We start from the raw sequence: 12,608 nt of genomic DNA, 5'->3' as shown, positions 1-12,608 counted from the left end.
GATTCGTGTGTACTAGAGTCAAGCAGTGGTGTTCTTAATATCATTTGATTTTGGACTGATTTCAAAAGTTAACAGCTCTCATCATTTTTTAATTGATAAAGTGTCAGCTAAGTTTTATAACAGACTAACAACTGACAAAGACAGAAACATAGAATCCTAAACCAACATAGATTGGAAGGACTTCTGAAGGTCACCTTGCTCAAGCTCCCATTCAAGTTAGAGGTAGCTTTGAATTCAAAAATATCAAGTCATATCAGGATGCCAAGAGTCATACCCAGTTAAGCACAGAATTCTTCCCAGGATGGAGGTTTCACGACTATCCTGGGCAAACTGCTGCAGTGTTTGATCTTCCTCAATGTGATTTTTTTTTTTTTTCAAATATCTAACTGGATTTCACATTGTTGAACCTGTAGGTTTAGAGATCCTAGGAATTAGAAGCCAACCGGAACTGAGAAGGAAAAAAAAAAATAATTTAAGGAAAAGACTTATGAGGAAGCAAATCGGTTGTATAATTGAGAGCCAGAATAACTAGTCAGAACCTGCAAAACAGTTACGATAGTTTTCTGATAAGTGGCACAGGATCCACTACGACCAATCGCAGCACCTTGTTCCTATAAGGACAGTGTTATAAGAAGTCACAGATCTTATAGGGGTCATGTACCCTTTACTCTGACTCTTTTTTGAGCGTGAGCTCAAGATCAGAGAGGATGCTTGAGGGGATAAGCTGGGTCTTTCTTATTTAATATTCTGGAGTCAATGTTTTTGTTTGTGTCCTCTACAGGTGGAATATTCTTGAAAATTCTGTTCATGAAGTGGTCGGTGGGATCCTGGAAAATGCCAGTGCTGGATAAAACTTTTTTTTGCTTTTAGCATGTGTCGTGGTTTAACCCCGGCCAGCAACCGAGCACCTCACAGCCAGTTGCTCACTCCCCCTCACTCAGAGAGATGGGGAGGAGAATTGGAAAGGAATGTAAAACTCAAGGGTTGAGATAAGAACAATTTAATACTTTAAACAGAATAAAAAGGTTAGAACAACAATAATAACAGTAATAATAACGAAATGGAAAGATGGGGAAAAAAGGGGTAAAGCAAAAGCAGCGCATGCAAGCAAAGCAGAACAAGGGATTCATTCCCCACTTCCCACGGGCAGGCAGGTGTCCAGCCATCCCCAGGAGAGCAGGGATCCAGCACGTGTAACGGTTACTTGGGAAGACAAACACCACAATGCCAGATGTGCCCCCCTTCCTTCTTCCCCCAGTTTTTATACTCAGCATGACATCCCATGGTATGGGATATCTCTTTGGCTAGCTTGAGTCACCTGTCCTGGCTGTGTCCCCTCCCAGTATCCTGTGCCCTGCCCCACCCCCCACCCCCCCCCACCCCCACCCCCAGCCCTCTGGCTGGCAGGACCCAAGGAACTGAAAAGTCCTTGATTCAGTATAAACATCACCCAGTAAGAACTAAAACCATCAGCAGTTATCAACATTGTTCTCACACCACTACCCAGACACAGCACTGTACTAAGTACCAAGAGGAAAAATCCAGGACAGCATGCGAGAATATGTATGGACCTCACATGTTTCCTAAACACATCTCTATCTGTAATGATGAATGCTGCTGTGAGTAGGGAAGTGACACCCTGCACCTTCACCAGTATCAACAGCATAGGCACACTGACCCCTCTTCTGCATGGGCAAGGATTCCTCCACACCTCACTGCTGGGCACAGAAGTCCTGTCTTACTAATCTTGGTTAAATATCGAAAAATAAAGTACTGAGGATGACATTAATCTCACTTGTGACCAAATGCATTCAAACACAATGGACTAATTAGTTTATTTTATTTTTCCCTTGGGGTCAATGGACAGAAATTCCAATGAAGGAGCAATTTCATCTACCTTTTATTCTGACTAAAAAGGGAGCCTTCATAATTAGATTAAACCAAATGTATAATTTTTAGATGAACTTTCTCATAGAGATATGAGATATGCTCCTTTTTAAGGCAACTATCTCAAATTGAATTTACGGGCAGCTAGATGCCTGAGTGATTTCTGAGATTTGGATATAATTATAGTATAAAGATCACATGTGAAGTCCATGGCAGGCCTTATCAAAATAAATCTTTCAAGAAACATTGCATACTGTCTTGGAAAATATCAATAATTTGTTTTCATGTCTGTTTCATTACTGAGATACAATTCATGGGAGAATCAATTTAATGCTTGCACATTGTGAAAATGTTTAAAAATTATTTTTTAAGATAGAAATGATAAATTTTAAAACTCATAGTACTGTGAATTATTTTACTTTCCACTTTATTATTGATGGGAATGTTTCTACCCATCTTTCAGTTATATTAAAAGAAACCTATTCAGAAATTAATAAAAGACAATAAGTAGCTGCAAGGAGCACAAGCAAGATGTGTTACATTAGTTACTAACTCAGGAAAGCACTTGGACACGTGGTTGCAGTTAACTTGCCACACAACAAAAAAACCCCACAATTTTAATCAGAATTGTTCATGTTCTTATTAAATCCATTTTACCAAAGTAAGAATGTAATAAAAATGCTGCATGTACTTTACGCAAGACTATTTCAAATTTTCCTGCCTATTTATAAAATTATTTATTTATACTACTAATTTAAGTTCACTTTTTGTGAATAAAATAAAATTACCTACCCAAATTATCAAGTCATTTTGAACTTCAAAGATAAGCATGCTGTAGGAAGTGCTATTCCCTCCTACTTCTTCCTGTTATATTTTAGAATATATGTGGAGCTCTTTCTAATGAATGTAAATATGTGAATGCAGAAATGTTAAAAATATGTTATTGAATTGACAACTTTGAAATAACAACTATATTGTTATCGACTGCATAGTATTTTGATCCTTGTTTTATAAAAAAGATAAAGGCACTGTTGTTTCTTAAGTATATCAACATAAAATGAGATAAAAGGATAATATTCTTTAAAATCAGTAGACATTCAGATGACATATTGTACATAAGCTAGTAGAATAACCATAGTTAATTCATAACATATGTATGTTATTTAATAGTGATGAATTTAGCACCCTTTTTGCCTTTTTCAGCATCAGGCAAATGAAGCTGTGATTTTTCTTTACTAAAGCATACTGGAACATATTGTGTTTGGAAGCTCTCTGATTTTTCAGTACTTTTGTACAAGGAAATTAGTGGCTCGTGTTAGAAATACATTTATTCAATATGTTGTAGTGCAGATGAAGTGAATACTTTAATTCCTACTAACTGATGATAATTTTTGTGAAATGAAGGAAACTGCACCTAGAGCTGCTCAGTCTCCCCAAATGAGACTACGTAAGACTAATATCCATTCCTTTTGAAACCGACTTCCTAGGCCAAACGTTCTTCAGATAGGAAGTAAAATCCTGTAGCGACAAAGATCAGAGGAGGCCTCTGTGGAAGGATGAATGACTTCTTGAAACAGTGAAAAACATCTTGAATGCTGAAGGAAGGCAAAAATGCACAAGGACCATCAGCTCAAACATTGCCGGGGCCTGGAAGATAACAGCAAGTTCTATAATCGATTTGAAAGTTTGCTGACTCAGATGTTAACTTAATATTTGCACAGGTCAGGAAAAGAAACTTCAATTTAGATGAGCAGAGAAAAATCAAACCCATCTGTTTACTTTTAATCTGGAAATAAATCTCTCTGATTTCATTCTCTGTGAAATTTAAATTCTGCCTTTCCCCACACTAATAAGATTACCATATTTGCATGTTTTATTAATCATAAAAACTTATTTTAATTTATACAGCTTTATTTACTTTCTGAATTAATTGTATGGTGGATGTTTAAAGCATGTATAGCTGATGTTATCATCTTTATTATTACTTACAGTGTAATTATTACTTACAGTGCAGCAGAGCCACAAAACCTCCAGAAAATATTGGTGTCTCTTGTGCTTAGTTTATGAATACACACATGGAGGAGGGGAAGCAGAAGTCTGTACGATAAGACAATACTTGTATTTTGATGTCCCTGGTCCTGGAGGACTAAAGACAAAGTCAGATTTGAGGCTTGCACAGGAAGAGACATAAAATTCAACAGAAGGGTATTTCTAACTTAGGAGAGTGTTCTGTTCTTGCCATATACTGGTAATGCTAAGAATACTAAGCTGTTGTCTCTTAAATACCCTTAAGGAGTTACTCATAGGAGCTAAGTCAAATTGTGCAATAACAGCTGTTTCTGTGGAACACAGCTTCAATTTATTTTCTTTTTAGCTGAAAGTATTTTAGTATCAGGTGGTTTTAAATGAGAATTTAATCTTAGTTTACAGCATGATTTTGGCAATAGCATAATTATAGGAAATAAATTTTCAGAAAACCTTTAGAATATTTTGTTTTCTGACATGGCTAGCCAAAAGGTTTTATATACAGTGGCTCCAAAATGAAAAGAAAGAAAAAAAAAAAAAAAAGTTGTTATGCACAGGAATACAATAGGGAAGTTAGAACAATGTAATATCTCTTCTGAAGTCCAATAACTGCAAACTGGATTGTCTACCTGCATGTGAGGTAGCTAATTGCTGCTGATCTGCTGAAACTTAATAAAATAAATATTAGATCTGTAAGTGATATCCAACTCTAATAAAGGGCAAATATTATTTTAAAATGTTTATGCTTCAGCTGGCTTAGTCAATATGGGAAGGCAGAAGTCTTGGATATCCTATCCACTTAACCCAACCAAGATTCTACAACTTAAGAATTAGGGTTGGTAGGGTTTGTTTTTGGTTTTTTTTTTCCTTTTATTGACGGAACAATGAAAGCACTCTAAAAAAAAAAAAGCTAAGCCCTTATCATAAACTTACATACAAAGACCTAAAAGGTATCCCATAATATCATGAAAATTGGTGTAATACAGCATTTAGAGTGAAATAGGGTTTGCCTTCTAGAAAAACTTTAAAAATCTGATTAACTTTTGTTAAAATTAATTAAATACTATAAAAAACAATTAATTAATTGAATTCAACTTGATTCAATACAGCTTCCTTTGACTTCACTGTATTTTGAATCAGGTTCTGAGCAGGTTACAAGATTAAACTAAATTACACTGACATGAAATCCTCACTCTGCTGAAATCAGTGGTAAAACTCCCATGGACTACACTTGGGTCAGATTATCAGTGAAATCATCTGCATCAAAGTAGTGCTCAGCACACCTGTGGTGGAAGTGAAGTTCAAAGGCATCTTTCCAGTAGTTACCTAAGTCTTGATATCACCTGTGTGTTCAAACTGCTTGAACCTGTTGGAATTTTTGTCCCTGCTGCTATGATGATAAAATAAGGACTAAGTGGGGTGGGGTTGTCCAGTGGAAAGAGAACTGTAAGTCTAAAGGTTTTGGGGTTTGTTTGTTTGGGTTTTTTTTCTTCTTGAGTTCAAATTTTCTGTGTATTGTTTTATTTCTCTAAATGTGGTCTGGAGCTTTACAAAAGCTTCAAAATCTTCAGGTAGTTTGTTAAAAGTCAGAGCTGTAAGGTCAATAGGCCACTGGTATTTTAACCTTGTTATTTGGCTTTTATTCTTGTGATACTTGTTTCAACTTGTTAGTATGGATTTTGTACTAGCCTTAATCTTTATCAGGAGATAACTGGATTCAAACACATAAAAGCTCTCTGTGACCAAATGCAAGCCAACTTTATTCATAGAACCGCCTACGGTGGTGTGTTGGTCTGGATTTGTAGCTAAAACAGTATTGATACCACACTGGTGTTTTGGTTATTGTTAACAGTGCTTGCACAGCATTAAGGTTTTTGCTGTTTAGATTTGGCTGTATCTTAAGCAGTCAAAAAGTTCTATTTTTTTCTGTGGTTTACATTTCAAAGCTTGTGTTGGGTTTTGTTGGTTGGTTTTTGGTTTGTTTTTTTTTCCTTGTGGGTATTTTGTTGGGTTTTTTTGGTGGCAGTTTGTTTGTTTCAAAATGGAATACAGACATTAATATCCCTTTAATATTAAATATCTTGACTAATTAAATGGAAAGTTGGTTTCCGAGGATCCTCATGAGGAAATAAGAAGCATAGGTATCTGGTATGTATATAAATATCTGCACATATAGGAAGGCTGTTTAGACAGCATTTACTGAATATGTTATGAATTGTATTTCTGGATTTCATATAAAAATACATATTCAGAAACCATTGGGTTTTGTTGTGTTGTTGTCCCCCCCATCCCGTCCCCCCATCCCCCCGCGTTAAACAGGTGTATGTTTGGGTGAATAATGTATTGCAAGTATTAATTGAATAATATATTGCCAGATCTGACAGTGAGCAGCAATACATGTTGAAAAACCTATGTAGTGAATTTTCATTCTGTCATTCAGTCAGTTCTGGGTAATGTGTTGCAAAACAGTATGTTATTTGGTTTAATTTTGTTTCTAACATTGTTTATCATCTGTGTATTTTATTATGCAGTGTTTTGTAAGCTAAAGTTTTCTAATAATTTGCCATGAAGACATGAGTCTATTATAGCAGATATCATTAACTTTGTGTAATGCTCTTATCTCCATCTCCTTTTTTGAAGCAATTTCACGAGGGGAATAAGACCATAAGGTTTTATGTGTGAAAGGGAAAACTGGGGTGGAGGAGAATTGAGAACTTGAGTAAGCTAAAATCTTCAGTTTGGGCTCAAAAATTCCCTAATCCACTTGTGTGTTGCCCTACTGGTAGGCCCGAGTCTACAAGTGCATCCCTCAAGTTAGCCACAGACATGTACTGTGAACTTCTTAGCTAGTAAGGAGTATTGAAGGGTATATGTTATTATGGTGAAGGAGGAGAAAGTATGATGGAGAATAACAGTTGCAGCTGAAGATGATACTGGGCTGAAATTCCCAACATTAAGAAAATGGATAGCCTGTGTGTGTTACATTGGAACTGTATACAGAAATGTAATATTCAGGGTAGTGGATCCCCAGTTTATTAATGCTGCTGTTCATGGGACTGCTTAATGCAGGAAAAGTACCTACTGGTCTAAAAGCTGCATTGGGATAAAAGGTATACAAAGACCTGATATTTTTTCCTCTTAGCTAGAAAAATCTACAAAGAAAAAAAAATGGTGTAACTAGTCAAGAAGAAAGTCAAAGATTTTTTTCCAATCCAAATAATGTAATCTATTTATTTATTTAATCATTCATTTTCTTTTGTTATTTGCTTAATTGAACATAAACTTCTAAGTGACTTTTATTGACCATAAACCACCAGATACTATGTTTGGGTTTTGACAAACATATTATTTAACCACCAAACTGTTTAGTCCTAAGTCAAATTCCTGTCAAGCTCTTCTAGCATCATGAGGATTTACCTTTTTTTTTAACATGCACTAACTCATACCATGTTGAACAGTTACGCAATCTCAAACACAAGAATTAATAAGCTTTTTTTCCTTTGTTTGGCTCGTTTTATTCACATTTCTGGGGAAGAATGGTACATGTCACTTAAGTACTCATTGCCAGATGTCTGATTCTCATGCCTGGATTCTTCAGAAATTGGTATTGTTTAAAGTCTGCTACAGCTGGAACTGGTTAGAATAATAAAGGGGATCTGGTATGCTAGGGAAATTCTCTTTACCACCAGAAATTGGTTTGAACCTTAGACTGGCACTGCTGACTCCCATACAAATGAACTGGAATTTTTAAGTTTGTTAGTAAGAAAGCAAACCAATTCTATGATGTTCTCTCATTTGAAACACTTTTTGAAGTTGCTCCTATAAAAGGAAAGACTTAAGATTCCTGGATGGTTCTGCAGATAACTGTGCCACATACTTGCACAAGCACAGAAGTGCTGATTTTGCCGTATTAAATGCCTACTTTGGTAATTCCAAGTGTGGTGTAGCTGAGTAGCAAAACTCCCTAGTGTAGTTTATTCAACATTTTTCCCACTTCTAGCCAAACAGCTAGTTTGCAAATTTACAGTTTTGTAAGCATAAAATCATGTAAATTGAATCTTCTTTTCAGTGGGACTTCATTTAATTTCTCATGATTGATGGAGAGGGGTAAGCTAGCCAAGAGGTAGTGTGAATCTGACCTCTTACTGACTTTCCTTTCACTACAAACAGAAGATTTTATCTTATCTTCTCAGACCTAGTTTAATGGTTTCTATTTGTGGTTGAAGGTTAATGTTAGGTTAAGCTTCTCAGGTAGCTTGGTCTTGTGTAGAATGTTTCTGAAGAAGATTTTATTTAAGTGGGACCACAAAGTTGTCTAGTGATTACCAGGAGACACTCAACAGCTGCTGCACTGTGCTATGTGCTGCATTAACCCACTGCTGTCAGTGGAAAATTATGACTGTGGCAATTGGAAGATGTTACTGGGGGGGGGGGGAGGAAACACCTGCAATACAGAGGTCCTGGACTCTCAGGGTGTGGGAAGGTCTTCTGAATATCTTAAAAATCTCCCAAAGAGGCATCCACCCCTCATAAAAATTATGCAGAAAGAATCAAATGCTTGAATCACTGACTTGCTGATCAGTATGCTTTTCTGTAAATAAGCAATATTGGTTTTAAGAAATTAATTTTTTAAAATGCTTTATGGCCACTAGCAAATCCTTTATAACATTTCAATAATCTTTTCATTTATTGCTTTTATATATTACCAGTTCCTGGTCCTCTGCCACAGTATTGCTTAGGGGACCTTGTCACTTTCCTTAGACTCCCGCCCTGGCCTAAACCCTGCATCCTCAGTGTCCTAAACCAGGGTACTGCAGGCTGAAGTTACATAAATTTCAGCTTTTATGTAAAATAGTTCATAGATATAGATTATAGGACAATTTTGCTGAATCTTCAGAAGAGTTTTGAGGCATAAATACAAGAAAGATTCCTTCGCTTTGATTGTCTCTGTTGAACAATTTAAGGAAGAATCTCAGTGGAACTGGTGAATTAGACTCCTGTGAATTTGAGGCTGTTTTTTTTTTTTTTTCTTCTTGTAGATATGAAATTTGATTTATGCATAGCAGGTTCTGAAATTTTAATCTTCTAAAATTAAACAAAATTATTATATTATTTCAACTCACTCTATGCTTAAGCTAAGACCAATATGTTTCAGTGATCTTGATACCATTTTAAGTGTACTCTCCAAAATACAAGTCTTTTTAAATTTAACAAGCAATAGCTTCAGTGCTTCCCAGATGCAAACATGTAAAAGCTATCATTTCTGAATAGTGATTGGATTTTGGTGTGATGTACTGTATTTCAGCAACATAAAAATATAAATTATCCAATACTTCTCCTACAGTGTAATATAACAATATAAAATTTTTCATGTCTCATTTTTTTCTCTTCTCAAGAAAAATGTTGCACGCCTAGTGTTAAGCTATATGTTGCTAGCATGTCAGAATTGCACACCAGAGTATAGAAGTATTTCAGAGTATTAATTTTCCTAATTAAGTATATAAGCAATACTCAGTGATTTTTTTTTTTGAAAGCAGTTTTGAGTTACAGGTTTTTAAGTAACTTATTTTACTGTTTCTGCTTCCTTATATCTTCTTAATATCTAAAGAAGCTTAGTATAGCTTGTACTTTAGAAGCAGGGAAAATTCTGCTAGAATATCAAAGTACCAGTGATGTTGGCCAGCTATACAGACCATTGTAGGTGCTGTTGTAGGTATTGACTCTGTAGGTCAGCAGGTGAGTTTTAAGCATTAATCCTCTCATAACGTGTACATGACAGCAAGGGTAGCATTTAAAGGCCACTTGATATCTGTCTTCAAAAGTGAACTGAAGAGTTAACCACTTCTGTCACAGTGAATTCAAATAAAACCAGCCCCCTAGGCACGAAAGTCTGATTTAAAGGTAGAAAGTAACAGACATAACTAGGTCTCATTTGCAAGGAGCTGGACAACTTCACTCTCGGCATCACATCATTTATTTAACTCTTCTTAAATTCAGGATGCTGCCTGAGCCAACAGTGCTGGTGCTGTAACTAGCAGAATGGACTCCACAGGCAGGTTTTCTAGCCATTGGTGATACGATATAAATAGTAATGATGATCCTAAGTAAAAACACAATTAGTGAGCTATGTAATGCCTTTCTGCTGATATGTGCAATATATCAGAGTATTGCAGAACAAGTAGGAAGGGCTGTGTACGTAAATTTTTCTTGTTTACTTTTACACATTAATGCTGCTTATCAAGCTACTGCAGAGGTGAAAGGAAAAGCAAATAAAGATGTATAATCTCATGCATGTTTAAAAAACAACAACAGAAACAAACAAAAGAAACCCTCCCAACAATCTCAAGTATTTAACGGTATATAACAGTATTTATCCAAGTTTAATATTTCCGCAGATATATCTATTTTTGAGTGAGACACCTTTCTCCACCCCAGTCAATCCATAAAGAAAAATGTACTTAAGACCTACTGGGTAGGAAATAGAGCGTGAGTGTTGGTTGATCTGTCTTTATCATCCTTATTAACAAAAGTGAAATGAAAGTGAGAAATTATTCTAGCTAATAATTTATAGGATGCATCTCAAAAAATCCCTTATTTCAGGGTCACCATAAAATGGTGATGAATAAATGTGGTGGTAATTGTTGTACTTTTGTATTTGTGTTTTTTTTTTAAAGGAACACTTACTGAAGTTTAGTCAGTAATGTGCCAAGAAATACAACTGTTACTCCATTGGTCAAGGTATTTAGTGAATAGTTTCCTACTACTGTACTTATATATGCGTAGTGATCACTCTGTGTATTATCAACATTACTCAATTCATGCTACAGTACTGTCCTAGAGTTGAATTCTGCAGTTTATCTTCACATTAACAGCTAAACAAATTATGTTAAACAACATGCAGTGGCATTAAAGTCCAGGAATCATATAGATTATATATCTCTCTATATAGAGTCATATAGTGCTAGCTAACATTTTTTAACATACCTGGGTAAGAGACGTGCCTTTCCTAAAGCTTTTCTATTTTCCCTCTGAAAAAGGTGATGTACGAAAAAGGCTTTTACAAGTCACTGACCTGTAGAAACAGCCCATACTTTCCCTGCCCCAGCATAATCTGGGGTAGCTCTGGCCTGCTTTGAGGGAATAACACCACCTTTAACTGAACAATAAAAACCACAGGTTGGGTAAAAGTCCATCCAGCCCAGTACCCTCTCCCCAGCAGTGATGAAAACCAGGCTTAAGTATGAATGGGGTAATCATATAATGAAAATTTCTGCTCAGATGCCCTTCCTGATTTCAACAAACTGCAGTTCATGGAGATCCTGAACCAGATGGGGTATGTTTATATCCTGTTAACAAGTTGGAACATTATTTTTTTTTCCCCATGAGTTTGAAAATATGCAGAGGGTGAATGTGTATACTAGCACAAAGTAATGTCTTCATGTGTTTGTGCATATGCGGGGGGAGGGGGGAAAGTACTACCTCTAAACTTTCAGCATTAGCTTTTACTTCTAAAAACTAGATTCCCTGTGATCAGCCCTCAGAGGTATAGCCAGCATCCATTCTCGTCAGCGCAGCGTATGAACAGCTGCATCAGTATGTTGGAAAGGAACTTCCTCTGAACCCAGCTTGCTTCCTGCTGGAAACCTACTGCAAAACTAAAGCACCTTTCTAAGACATCTGTGTCTGGAGCTTAGGCCCTTTATTTATACTGATAAAAATATTGCTGCATGGATTTGCTAGATTCAGAAACAGAACTCTGAAAATCCTGAAGAGCAGAGCACCTATTAGACTTCAGGTAGAACTCCTCAGTTTGCCCAAGACTTCTGTTCTTTCGAGTGTGGGGTTTTTTTTTGGTTTTGGTGGGTTTTTTTGGTTGTTTGTTTTTTTTTTTTTTTTTTTTTGTTTAGTGACTATGAGCTATTTAACTGCGTTGAAAACATGCATAATGTTATTTTGGTTAAATACAACTTTCACTTTAACAAAAAAATCAGGCACTTTTTTTTTTTTTTTTTTTTAATATCATGAACAGTCTCTCCTATGTGTGGAACATCCTCTGGAAACTCCCGTTTGGAAACAGAGGAAGGGACAGGACAGAAGTTCTTAATTTACAGTCAACAGAATAGCTTACTAAAATCTGGTATGTTTCACTGAGTGATAATGTGATCCCTATGATTAATAGTCCTGGGAATATTTAAGAAATCTAGTTGCTGTATTTTATTCTTTTTTCCTCCTTTTTCTCTAGGTGTGAACAATATTGGGGTAGGGGGAAGCAAGGAGGGGAGTGCTTCTGGTAGATTATTTTTCTTTAAGAACTTGCTTCCTGAAAGTAATGTTATTGATGAACAGCAAAAAAAATAATTTTGTAATACTCGCCTGAATCATGGCGTCTTTGGGTTGGTGTATGCCACCTGAGAGTCTGATTCCATCAGTTTCAGTAAGTTCTAAACTTCAATATTTAGAGACTGTCACCATACTCTGTGTATGTGTACATTTTATACTTTGATGTACAGTTTATACTTTGCTGTTTTAGGTTAGAGTGTTAGAGCTTCATTCAAGCAAAACTGTAATTTTTAACTACAGTTTAAAAAATGTTGAAGTACAGAAAGTACTGTCTTGGGGGGTGTGGGTAGAGGTATAACCGTAAAGAAGCCTTAAACTCTCAGCTGACTAGGTGATTATACAATAGAAAGAGACCT

This window comes from Falco punctatus, assembly GCF_963210335.1.
Source record: "Falco punctatus genome assembly, chromosome: 2".
Lineage (NCBI taxonomy): Eukaryota > Metazoa > Chordata > Aves > Falconiformes > Falconidae > Falco > Falco punctatus.
This window is presented reverse-complemented; position numbering follows the sequence as displayed.